Below are 16,689 nucleotides of genomic sequence, written 5' to 3'. Positions count from 1 at the left end.
GTGTCATGGTACGGTATGAGACAGCGAGGCATACCAAGATTTGGTATGGTATGAAACTGCATACCAATGCAATATGTGCAGTATGGTACTGTACTAACAGGTGCACAATAACCTGCATAGTAGGAGACTTTATTTCTATATTATACATCAAGTATGATTAGAATACTAAATGCTATGCCATTAACGTGTATGCACCCGTGAATCTTGAAGCCATGATCTCATGCCTCGATAAGTGTGTCACCAAGACTTGGTTATATAACATTATAAGTGAGAGGTATTATCTGATTGTTAGGTTTGAAATCAAGTTATTTTGAAAGTTTCAGCTGGAATGGTCTCCATTTTTAAGGTTTTTTTTTTTTTTTTTTTTTTTTTTTTTTTTGCGTACAATTTTTAAGGTTTCGTTCAGTTTCATTGAATTTGAGTCTTAGATCACTTTCAGCTAAACTTTATTCTTGTTCGTATCTTTATTTTTTGAGTAAAGAGAAGTGAGACTTGTGTGTGATAGGTCAGGCCTTCTAGAAGCATTTTTTTTTTCCTGGAGCAACCTTGGATTTTGTGATTTTCGTTTGCATGTAGACCTTTGGCTCCATGAGACAGTAAGGAATTCTAATGCATTCCAAGCATTTGGCTGTTTTAGTAGACAACTAGCTTGCACTAGTTATAGCCATGAAATTCGGTCCAAGCATGGTGGTAACGTATATAGGAACTATGGATAAACTAGCAGTACATTTATTTAATCTAAATTTCCCTTGAAATCCCAAGTTGAATTATCAAACCAAAATGCAGCTTTTGAAGGCTTTTGGGATATAACATCGTGCAGACGCATAAAACATGCACACATGCCCCCACATCATGCACACATTCTCAATGCATGCTCTCAAACATGCATGTCTACTTCTACGCTTTCATTGGACACTGTGGAGATAGTTCCCATATAATCATATAGTTCTTGTTGTTTTTCAGTTTACATCTGGCTTTCCAAGTTCATTGTGGGTTCTGAGTTATTTTCGTTTATTTCTTCTCAGATTGTAATACAAGCTGGCTTGCTGAAAGACAGAATATGTTCGGTTCAGGATGAGAGTGCTGGTCAGTGCTTTCCCTTATAAGATCCTAAATATTGTGAAGAAAATGGTTACAAGTTTTTATTATTTGCAGAATGTTTTATATAGCACAAACACATAACAAAAACTGCAATTCACTATTAACAGTCCTTTTCAATTCCTCGCTCATAATTCCAATATAGTTTGTCTTATGTCTTTCTGTTCTTTATGTTGCTTTGCCAACACAAATCTGAACTTCTTATTTGGATTATTAACCAAAACTAATACTGTCTCGGCCAATTCTTTACCATATTCTCTTGCAATTCTGGTTGAACTTTAGATATTCTAATTGAGATATAAACAGAAAAGGGTGATGTGCTGGGCATTCTAAAATTCCTAAGTAATTAGACATCCATATGTTTACATTTTTAGAGTGCATATTAGCAGAGGGAAGGACAAAATATGCATTAATTATGTAATTTTGTTTATTAGTCCTATGCTATTCTGGTATTTTCCTAATCCCATCCTTATTTTACCACACATTCACTCGGTATTGTCATTCTTTGTCATTATCATATGATGCAACTTAACTGTCTCAATTGCTCTTCATTATCACCCATGAAAGATGGCATTCTTACTAAGTAAATTTTAAAGGTTTTTTTGTCTGTATTGACAAGTATATTTTTAACTTTTTGCATAAGAGCATTAATTCTCACCTTGTTTTGGTAAACTTACAATGGATTATGGCCCATAGTATGCCTTATCATGCAATTTAAAGGAGTTAAAGGGTCCATGTTGCATGGCATCTTTAGATGTTGTTAAATAGAAAGGAATCTGTAGCAGTTCTGATCTTCTACTTTGTGCATGTCTGTGCACTTGCACATGTGCCTGTGGGTGGAAGTCGGAGGTGAGAGGTTGTGCCTACCTGTATGGCAATTATCTGGCATATTTTCCATGGAAAACAAGTTGGTGAGTTCCACATGTTCAGCCTGCAGCACATACATTTTCCCAATGAGATAAAGAAGTGCTCTCACCTAGAAAAATATAGATTCCTGACCCTGATCTTTTTTATGGGAAAAGGGGTGAAGTGATGGCTTGTGATTTCCTTGATGGCTGTCATCTGTCATATTTTCAATGACAAACAAGTTGGTACCTTATATTGGGATCCCCTTCTTACCAGCTTGCTGCAGGAAGTGTACCTTCATCTAGCATAATTATTGGTTCCCACAACTGCAGTGAACTACAATCTTTCCATGAAGAGTTGAGTGTCTGACATCTTTTCTGAGAAACCCAATGCCTTTTTGAGAATTAGTCAGCTGTGGATCTTAAAACTTGAATGGACCTGTTTGATATATGTTCCCTGACATTGAAGTATATGTAAATTATATTATGGGTGTTATGTGGCCTTTTTAAATTAAGCTTTTGAACCAATAAGATTTCTTATTAAAGCCTATATTTAGATTGAGGGTGGGCCTTGGCACAGTGGTAAGGTTGCTACAGTATGAACATGGGTGTCATTAACGTTATTAAGGTCCTCAAGTGAGGCTCCTTTGGCTGAAAGCGCCTCAGCCTCCTCCAGGTGAGGCATCTTTAGCTAGGGGAGCGCCTCTGCCACCTAGGCGCTCGCCTGGAGCGAGGCACAAGGCGCTTGCTTTTGGCGCCCGATTAAAATTGATTTTGTTCTCCTGGCTGTTCAACTTTCAATTTAATAGCCGTAATTCACTTCAGTTTGAAATTATAGCTATGAGTAATAGATAAATCTTTTAAAAGAATAAAAAAAGAAGGGTACTTAAGTAATTTATTAAAAGAAATTAAGAGACAAATAGGTTTTGAAAGAGAGATTAAAGAGTCATAACTGCATGCACCCTATACGACTGTACCCTTTCTGCCTTTCAACTTTCCTAGACTTTGGATGGCTAGTGCGGTTCCCTTCCCTCCATTGAAGTTGACAACGCCCAAGCAAAAAAAAAAAGATATGAATTTTGTTCTCTTTTTCACTCTCTTTTCACAATTTATTTTCTCTTCTACTTCTCTTAATCTCTTCTCCTTCTCCTGCTCTATTTGTCTTTGTTTTTTTATTCAATAAAACAGAGCATGTTTGTATTTGTCTTCAATAAAACAGTTCACAAAGCAGGTCAGCAGTGCATTGATTTTACAATGGCACTATTTATTTTCTATTCTCCTTCTCCTAATCTCCTTCTCCTTCTCCTTCTTCTTCCCTGTTCATGACTGTTTTTTATTCAATAAAATAGAGCATGTTTGTATTTTTTTTCAATAAAACAGTTCTTTGTTCATCCCTGACTCTCTGCTTTGTGCAGTCAGCAGTGCACTGATTTTACCATGGCAGCAGCATAGGGTGTAATGAAGACTTTTAGTTTTAGAATAGACTATATTTATTTCCTATTTTTCTTTTTTTTTCCTAAAAAAATGGCACCTTGCTTCAATCAGGCACTCGCTTTTTCAACGCCTAGTGCCTCAAGCACTAGACAGGGTCTAGCGCCCTTAACAACCTTGGGTGTCATAGGTCCAAGACACGGAAACAGCCTCTTGTGTGGGGGTAAGACCATTGACATCTGATTGTCTCTAGACCATTGACAGGAGCCTTGTGCTTTGGGATGTCCCTTTTTTTTTATTAAATCCTGTATTTAGATTGAAAATGCACCTTTAACAACTGCTTTATATTCCTCTTAGGGCTGGTTTTAAGAAACTTTTTTTTGGGGAAAAGAACTTCTCTCGTCTCTTGATAGTTTGGTGCACACCCAGTTTTTGAACAGTGAATAGACTATGTTGAAATGTTTAACCTGGAAACTAAGAGATGCTGGATTCTAATTCAGGAGTCTGTGTGCTGTGCCTCGAGTTGCCAATTAAAGCTACTGCTGAGATTCATCTAGAATTAGCTTATTCATTACTAATATAATCTTGTACTAGTATAGCTTTCTGAGAGAAAATTTAAATTATAGAGCCCTTCTTCTGTAGATTCTGTAGCAGATGTCTTGTATCAAAACTTAGTCTCGTACAAATTATCAAAAGTTTTGCTGACTCTTCATATTAGACACAAAGGGAGCTTTATTTTAGATTTGCTGTCTGATTCCAGAATATTAAGTTTAAATATATTGTCTTAAAGCTGAAAAAGCTTGCATTGGGGAAGATGTGGCTGCAGCTTAGCCTGCAGGTTCCTGCAAACCTGTGAACACAACATGGAGGCTGGAAGGGGCCTAGGATCATATCCAACAGCCTTACATGAATAATGTCAGTGCCTTGACTTGCATCTGCATGGGAGTTGAGGCAGATGGGATTCACATGGCCCTCTGAATGCTCTATCAGACAATCATATTTAATTCACAGGTTCACGGGAACTGCAGGCTAAACTGCATCCAGATAATCTGGCCTCTATAGCAATGCACAGTCAGGGATTTAAAGTTGACCACAACCGATGGGATTAAATATGTTGTATTTACAACTACATTGTCTATTCTATCATTCACTTTACAGTTTTCATAGGGCCTTAGTTCTTGAGAAGGCAGATTTTGATTGATTCTGTTGGAGATTGAGATGAACATAAAATATGAATTTATGATTTTTCTTCTCATTTTTTGTATGGTGATTGATGCCTGAACAGTGGAAAGGCAAATTTGCATATGCATGATTTTCTCATATGAATTTTGATATTTCAAAACTTTCCACTAAGCTTGAGGACCTGTTTGGGATCTAGTCAGATTCCTTCTGTTAATAGATCAACTACTTCATGCAGGTCTGGTGGTGTCTGTGGTAGACCGACAACCAGGAGAAAAGACTCTTTTCATGGCATCATGTCTGAGAGGCCAAGGTGAACTTCAACTGGACATGTTTTGGTTTAGCAAGTGCTTGTGTTGCTGTCTATCTAAATATACGAAGCGCATTCTGCTGAAATGACAAAAAATAGCAATTTTCTCGTATGATTTTAAATTCCTTTCTTTATTCCGCTGATGTATTTAGTGTATTTATCTAAGTTTTGTTAGCTCTGTATCCTTCTGCAATTTCCTGTATTTCACTTAGGAAACAATGAGCATTTTGAAACCAGCTTTAGCAAGAGAGATTCTGGCATCCAGTGCTATACTCATTTGATATTTAGATCTGATATCTTGGGAAAAATTAACTTACTTCAAGGTCTATAATGTTCAAAGGAGAGCAGTTAATGGGATCAGTATTTGAGCTAGAGAATTAATTCCACATATTCATAGCACATCCAAAATTGTATGGTTTCCCTATTTCTGTTATTCATCTCTGACAAGAGAATGTAGTGAATGATTTTAATGGACATATAGTAATATGGTGATTTATCCAGAATGTAATAAGAAGGAAATTGTTATTCCATTGGAGATGAACTGACATAGTGATATTATCTTAGTAATGCTTTAAGCCATTCAAGTAGAACTGAAATAAGAGAAAACATGAAACATCAAATCTGAAAATCCTTATTGTTTTCATCTTTGTTATATCTAGATGCCCCTATAACACCAACAATAATATATGCCCAGCTATTTAACTATATTAGTACCTCATTCTTCTGTTGGATATTTCTTCACTCTTTGTTGATGGTGGATTGCCTTTACTCTGACATATAGCTTGTCTCCTCTTGCGGCCCTGTTTATTTTCTACATTAGGTTTTTATGCATACGCTCTTACCATGTAGTGAAGTAACTTGATTATCAGAGACCCTCATGTGGTACAGGTACAGTAATGGCAATTGACATAAATAGAGGTATCTTAAGGATTCTCAAAGAGGCATGCAAGTTACTCAATGTCACTAATGTGGTCACTGCAAACCATGCTGACCTTCGATTATATGCTGTAAGTAAATGGTTGTCAGATTTGGACAAAAAAGTTGAAAGAGCTAATTATTATCTCAATTCCAGAATTAGTTGTGCTTTTGTATCAAAGGATTATGACATTTAATGCTCTATTATGAAGTTTTATATACCTTATTTTGTTTGACTTGATTGGAAGCTTGCTTCATCTTCTGATTTTTTCTTCAAGTACTGGTATAATTTTTTTGATGGTCCATCTTGAAGTTGACAATCATTTGCTTTGACATTCTGCCATCTTTTTCACTGTTATAATTGCTCTACATGTTATATTTTGTGTCAATTATCTAATAAGTGGAGAAAGGGTTACTGATTTTTTTTGCTGATTCTAAGAGCACAGCCATTTTATGAACATGTTTTGTTCAATACTTTAGTTCACATCTCCTTTGACATGTATATGCCTCCCAATCCAATGCAGAGTATGATTTTGCTAAATGAGTAAATTAACAAGCTATTGTTCAATCTTCTTCCCTTTTCTTCCTGTGATTAAACCATCTTGCATGATGTGATGTGTTTTGCCATTTTCTTTTTAATTTTTCCTTTAGTTTTTAGCATAGATAATTTTCTCTTTTATAGGAAAAGCATAATGTAAAGGTTGACAAAGTCCTTCTGGATGCTTCCTGCTCTGGAACAGGTGTTATTTCCAAGGTAATTCTTTTGATTATCAGTTCTCTTTTTTGCAAAATTAAGGCACTGTCATCTTCCAAAGCAATTTATCTTTCCAATGAGACAAAAGTAGATAAAAGAAGTGGTTGGTTGTTTTAGTCTCAGTCACCTCTCTCTTTCTCTCTCTCTCTCTCTCTCTCTCTCTCTCTCTTGTTTGGTGAATTTTGATGAGACTTCCCTGCATTTTATTTATTTTTCAAGAGAGTGGATTTGATAATTAGAAGCTTTGGAGCACTTGAAGCGTTTACAAGATGAGCTTCTTGATGCAGCTTCCATGTGAGTATCTTTGGCCTCAGACCTCTTCCCTGCATTTTATTTATTTTTCAAGAGAGTGGATTTGATAATTAGAAGATTTGGAGCACTTGAAGCGTTTACAAGATGAGCTTCTTGATGCAGCTTCCATGTGAGTGTCTTTGGCCTCAGACCTCTATATTTTGAAATTGGCATGTGATTAAAGATTCTATTGTAGTATTGTTCAGGGTATCTTTTGGGCAGCTGATGGGCCCAATCTATTACTTGTTTAACATTTTTGGAGTTGTTCTGATAGAAGCAACTCCTTTTGTACATTATTAACATCCAATTGTACATGGATAGGTTGGTGAAGCTTGCTGGGATACTCGTGTACAGTACTTGCTTCATTGATCCTGAAGAAAATGAGGAGAGGATTACAGCATTTCTTCTGAGGCATCTGGTATGGGTTCTTAATTGTGGTACTTGAAGTATCTTTTGTTGTAGCATGCATGGTCAGCAACTTCATATACTCGTGTTTAGTTTTGTACAAACTTCTGTTTGTATATTTTGAATACTAAGTGTTGTCTTTATTCCAGCTTAACTCTGTATTTGGATGTATTGAGCTTTGCTTCAATGCCAAGTTCTTTGAGTGGAACATATGTGTTAGGGTCTATGCAAACAATATTACTTTTTTCTTTCTCTTTTGGAGAAAACTATAGTTGATTTGGCAACTTTCTGAAATTGGATTAGATTTGAGGTTTGTCCTTACTAAACATTTTAATTGAGGAAATATGGCTGACTATACTTGTATTTTATTTTAGTAATATAAACAGCAAATTTAGATGGCTCTGAGTAGATTCACCCGTTGAAAATGATTGATTTTGTCTGACCATCTGATTGCTGATTAATGTAAGGCTTTTGTTAATGTCATATTGGAAAATGTTTTTAATCTGAGTAGACAATGTTAGATGGAGCTTGGCCCTATTGCTGGCAATTATTTGATCATGATATATCTATGATCCAATATTTGGTTTTAGTTTAACTATTGTTTATATTTCCTGTTACTATTTATGTTCTTTTCAAAATAATTGAAGTGTTTCCCCCCATTCTTCCCAATCCTGCAAGTGATTGAGCTTTGATTTATGACTCAGAATTTATGTTGCATCCTTACTGATTGGTCATTTTTTGCATTACCTATTGCTATGAAAAAATTAATTTTGCATATAATGTATTCCAGGAATTTGTTGCACATCCCATACATGCATGTGTGCCTCCAGATTTTGTTACAGACAAAGTTTTCTTTTTCTCAAATCCAGTCAAGCATAGTATGGATGGGTCATTTGCAGCTCGGCTGGTTCGATCCTCGGACTACCCATACTAAGCACCATGTAAGAGCCACGTACCTGAATATTTCCTGCAGTTCTTGGTTACCAAGCAAGAAGTTCTTTGCACATACCTTATATTTTTTCCCCCAGAATCTTAATAGATGCGTGAGGCATGATTGACCAAGATGCTAGCATATGTCTCTTTGACAGAAGTCACTCAGCGGTCATCTCCACATGAAGAAATTTCACATCCATTAGTGAAGCCTGACCCCCAATTATTTTTTGAGCTTTGCTGATATTTCTTTTTGTTTGAAACTTTGAATCATGTCATAGTTGGTCATTTTAGGGAGCAGCTCCTTCACTACTGCTGGTCTTTATTGTGCTTTTGTTTGTTTTCCACTTCAGAAAAGCGAAATTTTCCAGCATTTCCCAAATCATCATGCTTTGGGAGGATAAATGTGCTTAATTATTGGAGTGGAGACAGAACAAAAAGCTACCAGGTGCTGATAATGTTTCCTTTTGATCTCTTTTAAAATATAAGAACTTAAATGATCATCTTACAATTGCAGGTATCGACCTTTTCCGGTGAGTAATACCCCATCAAGGTCAAGCATGAGTTCTTTGCCCAAATAATATTAAATTTTTTTTTTTTACAAAACTAATACACCTTTCAATTTATTTACAGGAATGAAACGTCATTTCAAATGATGTTTTTTTTTTATAGAAAACATCATTTTAAATAATGTTTCTTCGCTTCACGTCATCTCCTCTCCTCATCCCTCATGGAATCAAAAGATTCAAAAAAAAAATCGTCATTTATAATAATGCTTTTGAAAGAGCTATTTCAAATGGCGTTTTTAAAAGCATCATTTCAAATAGCGTTTTTGGAAGTACCATTTAAAATGGTATTTTCAAAGATGTCATTTTTTGGTTACACCCCCTTTTAAATTTTTTATCCACGGTAATTTTTAAAAAAATTACTAAAATAATATCGTGCTCAAACTATTTGCGAAATTACTGTTTAGAAGAAAGTCGCAAGGGTGACTTTCTTTTTGCCAACTCACCAACCTAATCGCCAGTTGGGGATCAGGTGGAAGAGAAAAATGAGTCATCCTTTGATAAGGCGGCTTTATAAGTCGTTTTATCATAGGGTGATACTCCTCTTTTCTGGATGACTCTCTTTATTTTTTATGTCTTTCTTTCTCTCTGTAAATAATATTTTTTATTTTAAGTTAATGTCATTAATTTTAAAATATAAATGTAAATAAGCAAATATCTCCTATTTGGAATCAATTAAAATATCAGAAAAATTAAAATTCTTAAGAATAAGAAGTCAAAACTTGGATCTTAGTTTAAATTTTTTTCAAACTCGAAACTTTTAAAACTTTTCTTCTTCAAAAACGAATAGGTTAAAGGGTCTCAAAATTCATTAAAAATTATTTTGTGACTCACTAATATCCAAGAATCAATTATCGTAAATTTTGATTTCAAAAAAATATATATTTTATATATGGAATATAGCCTTCCATATAAGTGTTAGTTTTCTGATTTAAAAATTTTTTAGGATCCGCAACGGCAGATAGTTACAAATTGTGCCTAACTGGCTTTAACAATTTTTGACAAGATAAGTTTAATTCAAAGTAGTTTATAATTCAACCTCTGATTCAAAGTAGTTTGAATTAAATTTACTTTGCCAAAATTTGTTGAAGCCAGTTGGATACAATTTGTGACTATCTGCCGTTACAGATCCTGAAAATTTTTTAAGTCAGGAAGCTGGTACCTATATGGAGGGCTATATAAAATATATATTTTCTTGAAACCAAAATTGACGGTAATTGATCCTTGAATGTTAGTAAGTCACAAAATGATTTTTAATGAATTTTGAGATCCTTTAACCTATTCATTTTGAAGAAAGAAAGTTTTAAAAGTTTCGGATTTAGAAAAAATTTGAATTAAAATTCAAATTTTGACTTGTTATTCTTAAAGATTTTAATTTTTTTTATATTTTTATTGATTTCAAATAGGAGATATTTTTTTATTTATATTTATATTTTAAAGTTAATAGAAAATAAAATAAATAAGGACATTAACTTAAAATAAAGAAATGAGGATGTAGGTGCCTACATCGCTCATGTATGCATCTACATGAGGATGTAGACATATAGGATAAAACACAGAAAGAAAGGGGACAGAGACACCTACATGAGGATGTAGGTGCCTACATGAGACTACATCCTCATGTGCACTTACGCTTGCATGTTGCAGGCACCCGTGACTTGCTTGTCACTCGTGATTTGCTTGGCATCTGGATGCTGTGATCTGATCTAAAGTTCTCGTAACCCACTCGTGACCCAACAGGAGTGAGCCAAGATATAGGCACCTAGAGGGATTAGGATGTAGGCACCTACAACCCAGATGTAGGCACCTACATCTCGATTGTAGGCGCCTACATCCCAGATGTAGGCGCCTACATCTCTAATTTTAGGCGACTACATCCGATCCTATTTTAGGCGGCTTCTTTCACCGCTTGTATATATTTTCAAATCATCTTCGGAATATCCTTCATCTTCTTTCCCTTCCGTTCCTCTCAGAATTCTTAGCTCTCATCTTCACAATCATCTCTACTCACGTCTTAAATCCAAATGAAAATCTCCTTCTCAAGCTAAAAACCTCTTTCCATCTCCTTCTCAGCTAATGGCTCCGAAGATGTATCTTTCCCAATGCCAAAGAGCAAGCAGAAGTGAAGAAAGCAGAAGGGGAAGGAGAAGAGAAGCAAGCGAAGCACCATCACCTCATCCTTCAAGATCACCTCCTCCGAGAACTCTTTCAACATCACCTCCTTCTAGATCATTTCCTCCGAGAACTCTAGTAAGTGATAAAAATATTCTCTCCAGCCGTATTGTTAATATGAACTTTTTAGATTCAGAGGGATTTGAGATTGCAAACTTAATTAGAGTCATGGGATGAAAATTTATCTGCACTGCTGAAGCCTCAATATTTATGAAGTTAAAGAATTTTATGAGAATATTTTATTTGAAGAACATACCATATCATCTTTAGTTAAGAAAAAAAATTATTTAGATAATGAAATACTAGGAGAAATTTTAAAACTTTCAACCATAGGTGAGCTGCGGGACAATAGAAGAGATAGAACTATAATAATAGACATTGTTATTGGGATAGAGGATCATGGTCAATTCCAAAGAATTCATTGAAGATACTTAAATATTAAAATGAGTCTACTCCATATAATTATTTGCTAGATTAGACAACTTCAGACTAGAGGATTTGATACTATAACAGAGAGGGATTTAGCAATTATGTATCATGTAGTCAAATGTATCCCACTCAATCTTTCAAGAATGATAATCAAAATTATGCAAAAAGCGATGGATAGGGTACAGACGTCTCTGTCTTATATCATGATGTTAACCCATATCTTTAAACATTATGGAGTAAGAATTCGGGGTGAATAATTAACAAAATTAGATAGAGGTAGCAAAATCAATGAAGGAGTCTTGCACAGAATGCATTGGTTTAAAATTGATGGTGAGTGGACTAGAAAAGATGGAATGAGAGAACATATGGACGAAGATATTTCAGCTGAGGAAGAAAGACCTAAGAGTGAAGCAGGACCTTCTTCCAGGAGGAGTGAAGCAGGACGTTCTAGATCTATGGAGGGTATGGAACCTGTTGAGCAAATGAAGATGACTTTAGATATGGTCAGTATAATCGCTCGGGAGGTTGTATCCATTCTTCAGTCATCGTCTTCAGGAGAAAGCACTGCACGTATGGATTCTAGCGAGATACATAGTTCTTCGTCCGAGCAAAAATTGGACAATCTTATTTCAGTAGTACAGGATATAAGACAGGACATTCGTAATTTAGTCTATCGTATCGAAGAATTAAAAAGATGTTCATTTCATACAGATATGCAACATCAGCTAGGCGAGATTATCTGCACTCTTAGAGTGCTTCAGAGTACCATACAGAGAGAATCAGGTGAAATAGAAAGACAAAATATTCTCTCTACTGGATTGGCTATAGTTTTACAGAATGTTGTCCAAATCGGCCAACAGATGAATATTCTTATTTCAAATCTTCCAAGTGATCAATCCAGTCAGCTTCTTTCCAGTCAGCCTCCTCCTAGTCAGTCATCCTCTTCTAGGCCATCCTCATCTGCTCGTCCATCCTCATCTGCTCATCGCTATCGTCCTGCTATTCAAGCTGATCCGAAGGATTAGATTATCAGATTTTATGTCTTCTGTGGTGCGATGATGTAGTAGTTTTTGGTTGTATATGTTGTGTGGTGTATATATGTTGTGTGGTGTGATGTAGTACTATATTTTCTTGTAGCAGTTTTTGATTTATGGTATGAATATATCTTCTTGGTATGAAAGAATGATGTTGAATGGTTAAATGATGTTGAATGGTTAAATGATGGACAATTTTAATAATTAATTTTTTATGCAACTAATATAGTATAAATTATAACATTAATGATTATAAAATTATTTTAGCATGTGCAAATATCACAACTATCGAGAGCTGTATATATCAAGATACTGGGGCCTCCTATGCGTCTGTCTCTCGTAAACGCGTCTCATCTCTGACTACCGATGGCAGTCTGAAGTCGTCTATCCTCTGAGACAACTCACATAGTATTAATAAGGCCGTCCATAGTATTGATAAGTGCTCGATCCTTATATCCATCAGTGATCGAATGGAATCCACTCCTTGCCGTATGATATAGCGATGTGATCCTTTGAAACTATAAAAAAATAAATATTACTCTAAGTATATTAATAACAACATAACAAAATGAGATAAAAGCAAAATATGTTTACCACAATATCCATCATACCACCCGAAGCACGGAATCTCATCTCGGGATGCTCATTCATCAATGACGAGATGAATCATCTGGTGATGCTTTTGTACTACTGCAGATATGGATCATAATAATCCATCATGCGAAGCATGGGTGGATCAGGAATAATCAAATCCTCTCGTCGCTCCCATGCATCAATATACGCCCGATGCTCTCGAATCCAATCATGATAATGTCGCCCTCGTCGATTCAAATGGTGGAGAGCGTCTCGAGTGTCACATGGTGAGGGAACGTCCTGATGCATGCCAAACTATCGCATCATGCGCTCCAGACAATAAATCTCCACGATGTCAAAGCAAATAAGAGGTGCGTGTGTCCTCCATACATGCTGATCTGATCGGCATATCTCGGATAATGCGGCTAATATATCTGGTGTGTAAGGCACCTATAATATCTGATCATCACTCTGCTGATCTAACTAATTCCTATAATATATAACTGTGCGGCACTGGATTGCTAGCATTAGTCAATTGAGTCCACCTATTCAAAATAAAGCCACTATATTATTATATGAAAATATACAGTCATTTATCATGTAAAATCAGTGCTACTGGTTACATATCTGCATCCTAGTGGATCAGCCTGATCATACTGTACGCCACCAAATGGACTCTCAAAAGCAGCATCATCCACATCTAATGGGACATGTCCTGCTACAAGTAGTAAGAGTAGTATTAGATAACGTATATGACTTTAACAAGATATAGTCTGTGATTGGTGGTGCTCCTGCAATATAAGAATACTCTTGTCTCGAGGGTCTGGATGCCGTGGATCATAAGCCATAACACGCTAATGAACCTAAAATAATGATATATATCCCAAATATATTAGAGCATGAGAAATATGATAGTCATTCATTTCATGAGAAATATAATTTTCAATACATGAAAATGATGATGTCACTAATTCATTACTAGTAAATGTCTGGTAGCACAATATTGTCACATAATACAACTTAAACACACAATACAGTTCATCTCTGGATATAAAACAACATTGAAAATATAATTCCATAAAAATACATAAAATAATATTGAAAATACATCTCCGGAGTTTTTAATTTCTTCCACTGATAGTCAGAGTTCAATCTTCGACCAACATTAACACAACCACCATCATCTAAATTTATGTTGTTAAAAAATTATGGGGGTTCGTGCAAATGAGGTTGAGATTTTGAACATCTTCATCACCATCTTCATCATCATCATCATCACTGCTACTGTCCTCATCCATTCAATAGTCTTCATTCTCACTGTCATCTGACTCAAAATCTAGATTATCAAAATTTATTCCATCGCCTACCCAGTCATCGTCCCCTATATGAGTGTCGTATCCCGTACTTACTACTTCCATCATAGGCGAAGTCACTATAGCAGAAGACATCACAGGAAAAATCATCATATGACTAAATAATGAACAACTAGGACCAGCAGTAGTAGAATGTTGTTCTGCAAATATGGCATCAACACTATCGGTTTGCACCATAGGAGTTACGAAAGGCGAGGAAGGCCCAGAAGTATTGCCCTCTTAGGTTAAAAGCCGACTATAGTACCCAAAGTTTGGTACATTTTTCTTTTCAATATATAATTCTAAAAATCGACATTCTAAATATTTCAAAGAAAATGTCAATATTTCTTGGACATCTTCATCATCATCAATTGGAACTAAAGGAGGGTGGAGCTGCCGTCGGGCCAAAAGAGGACTGGTGGGGGTGGCCGCTGCCGGGCCAAAGGGGGCGGGATTGCCGCCGGCCGGGGGGTTGGCGGGACGGCCGCCGTTGGTAGAGGAAGAGAAGAGAGAGAGAAGAAGGAAGAGGGGCTTATCGGCACGGTGAGATCGGTCAGAGCGGTCGGAGCGGGGATCGGTGGTGAACGGGCGGAGAAAGGGCGAGGTTCAGTGGTGAACGGCGTGGAGAATGAAAAACGGAAAGGATGAAGGGGCTTAAGTGACCTGGGTCTTTGAAAACGTCATTTGAAATGGCACTTTCAAAAATAACAGTGATTTTTTTTTTTTTTTTTTGGTCCTTTGATTCCACGGAAGACGGGGGAGGAGATGACTTGGAGCGAAGAAACGTCATTTCAAATGGTGTTTTCTATCAAAAAAACATCATTTGAAATAGCGTTTTATAATTTTTCATCATTCCTGTAAATAAGTTAAAAAATATATTAGTTTTGTAAAAAAAATTTTAATATTATTTGAGTAAAGAACTCGGTCAAGCATGCAGGCTCCTATCACTTCATGACTGGCAAACACCTATCACTTCATGACTGGCAAACAGGCATTTGGAAAACTGAAGCATTGTCTGTGACCTGCTATATATCAAGCACGAAATCAGAAGAGGTGCACATTTGCTATCAATGACAGCTGTTGAAGATGACATGGATGATTCTTTCACAGAATTCTTTGACAGCTACCTACGGTCCTTGAAATTATGAGAGGCTTTCATTGCTAAAATCTCGTGATGCAAAAGCAACAGTTTCGCTAAGATAACTGATGAAAGCTAGTCAAATAACAATGCCTAGAAGCATCGACGTTGTTCATGATGTTCTGCAGAGTTGTTTGTGAGCAAAATACCAGCTTTTCCATCAACATGTATGTTTGTAAAACTCATCAGATTTTGTTATTATCAATGAAAAAGACACCCAATTTAATGGCCAAACGCCGTTGGAATTGATTAGTAATATTTCCAGCTTGAAGGATGGTATCACTAATTTCTATTTGGTCCCTCGTTGTGCTTTAGCCCTTATGTGAAGATTTGATTCCTTTGGAACTCCAAATTTTTTGGATGAGCTGACCGTTGTGGCCACTCTTTGACTTGAGGAGACCGTTGCTTGAGTGTTAGAGATGTGTAGTCCGCTGCAAAACGATTTTTAGCAGGTGATGTTCCTCGGTTAATTTTTAAGTGCCCTTCTGTAAACTGTTGTTTCTTGAAAAAAAAAAAAACAAAAAAAGAGCTTTTGTTCAGGCGATCGATATCTGCTGCATGCTCGATCCTTTTGACATCCTTCGTGCAAGCATGAAATTCTGTTTCTGAAACATGAACTCTGCAGCCAAGAGATAGCCAAAGAAATCGGACATCAGTTTTGGGGCTTCACGTATACCCGACCTTCTAGTGTATAAAATTCCACCTGGAGGAGGGCTGCACGTACGCCAGATGCATTTGATCCTCCACTGCCAGTAACTTCAGGATATAGAATAAAACAATCAAGACTTCTCACGTCGCTAGCTTCGTCTCCATTAAATCAATCTGCAAGGACTAAGTCACACTTATTTATAGGACAGATTATGGATAAGGTACAATTATAGGTTAAAAATAAGGCAAACACCCAAGTATACAAGGCAGGGCCTTATTGTCTTGGCTGAAATATTCTGAGCTGTCATTAAGTTAACAATATACCAATCAAGTTACATGAGTTATTTATAAAATGTTGAAACCAGTTCCTATGATAGTTGGCGTTAAAGAACGGTTCAACATGTCAATCACCATATACTAGTTGAATTCTAATCTCTCTTGGTTTCTGTCAATTTTTCTTCGGCCCTCACATCTCAGCCAAGATAAGTCAAAATGTTGATTCATCTACTATTATGCCATCTATAAGTAGCAGTAATATTGGCCATAAAAATCACTTAGTTATATTTGGATCATTTTTTAATATCTTGGGTTTTAGGGAGATCGAGTTCCGATATATTTA

The 16,689-nt window shown here is 36.1% G+C and overlaps 1 pseudogene; it reads left to right on the top strand.

Moving 5' to 3' along the window:
- The window catches only part of LOC105060785 (uncharacterized), a 29,706-nt pseudogene extending 14,050 nt beyond the window's left edge, over positions 1-15,656 (top strand).
- Positions 15,657-16,689: the final 1,033 nt, after the last annotated feature.

This window comes from Elaeis guineensis, chromosome 1 (genome assembly GCF_000442705.2).
Source record: "Elaeis guineensis isolate ETL-2024a chromosome 1, EG11, whole genome shotgun sequence".
Taxonomy (NCBI): domain Eukaryota; kingdom Viridiplantae; phylum Streptophyta; class Magnoliopsida; order Arecales; family Arecaceae; genus Elaeis; species Elaeis guineensis.
This window is presented reverse-complemented; position numbering and strand designations above follow the sequence as displayed.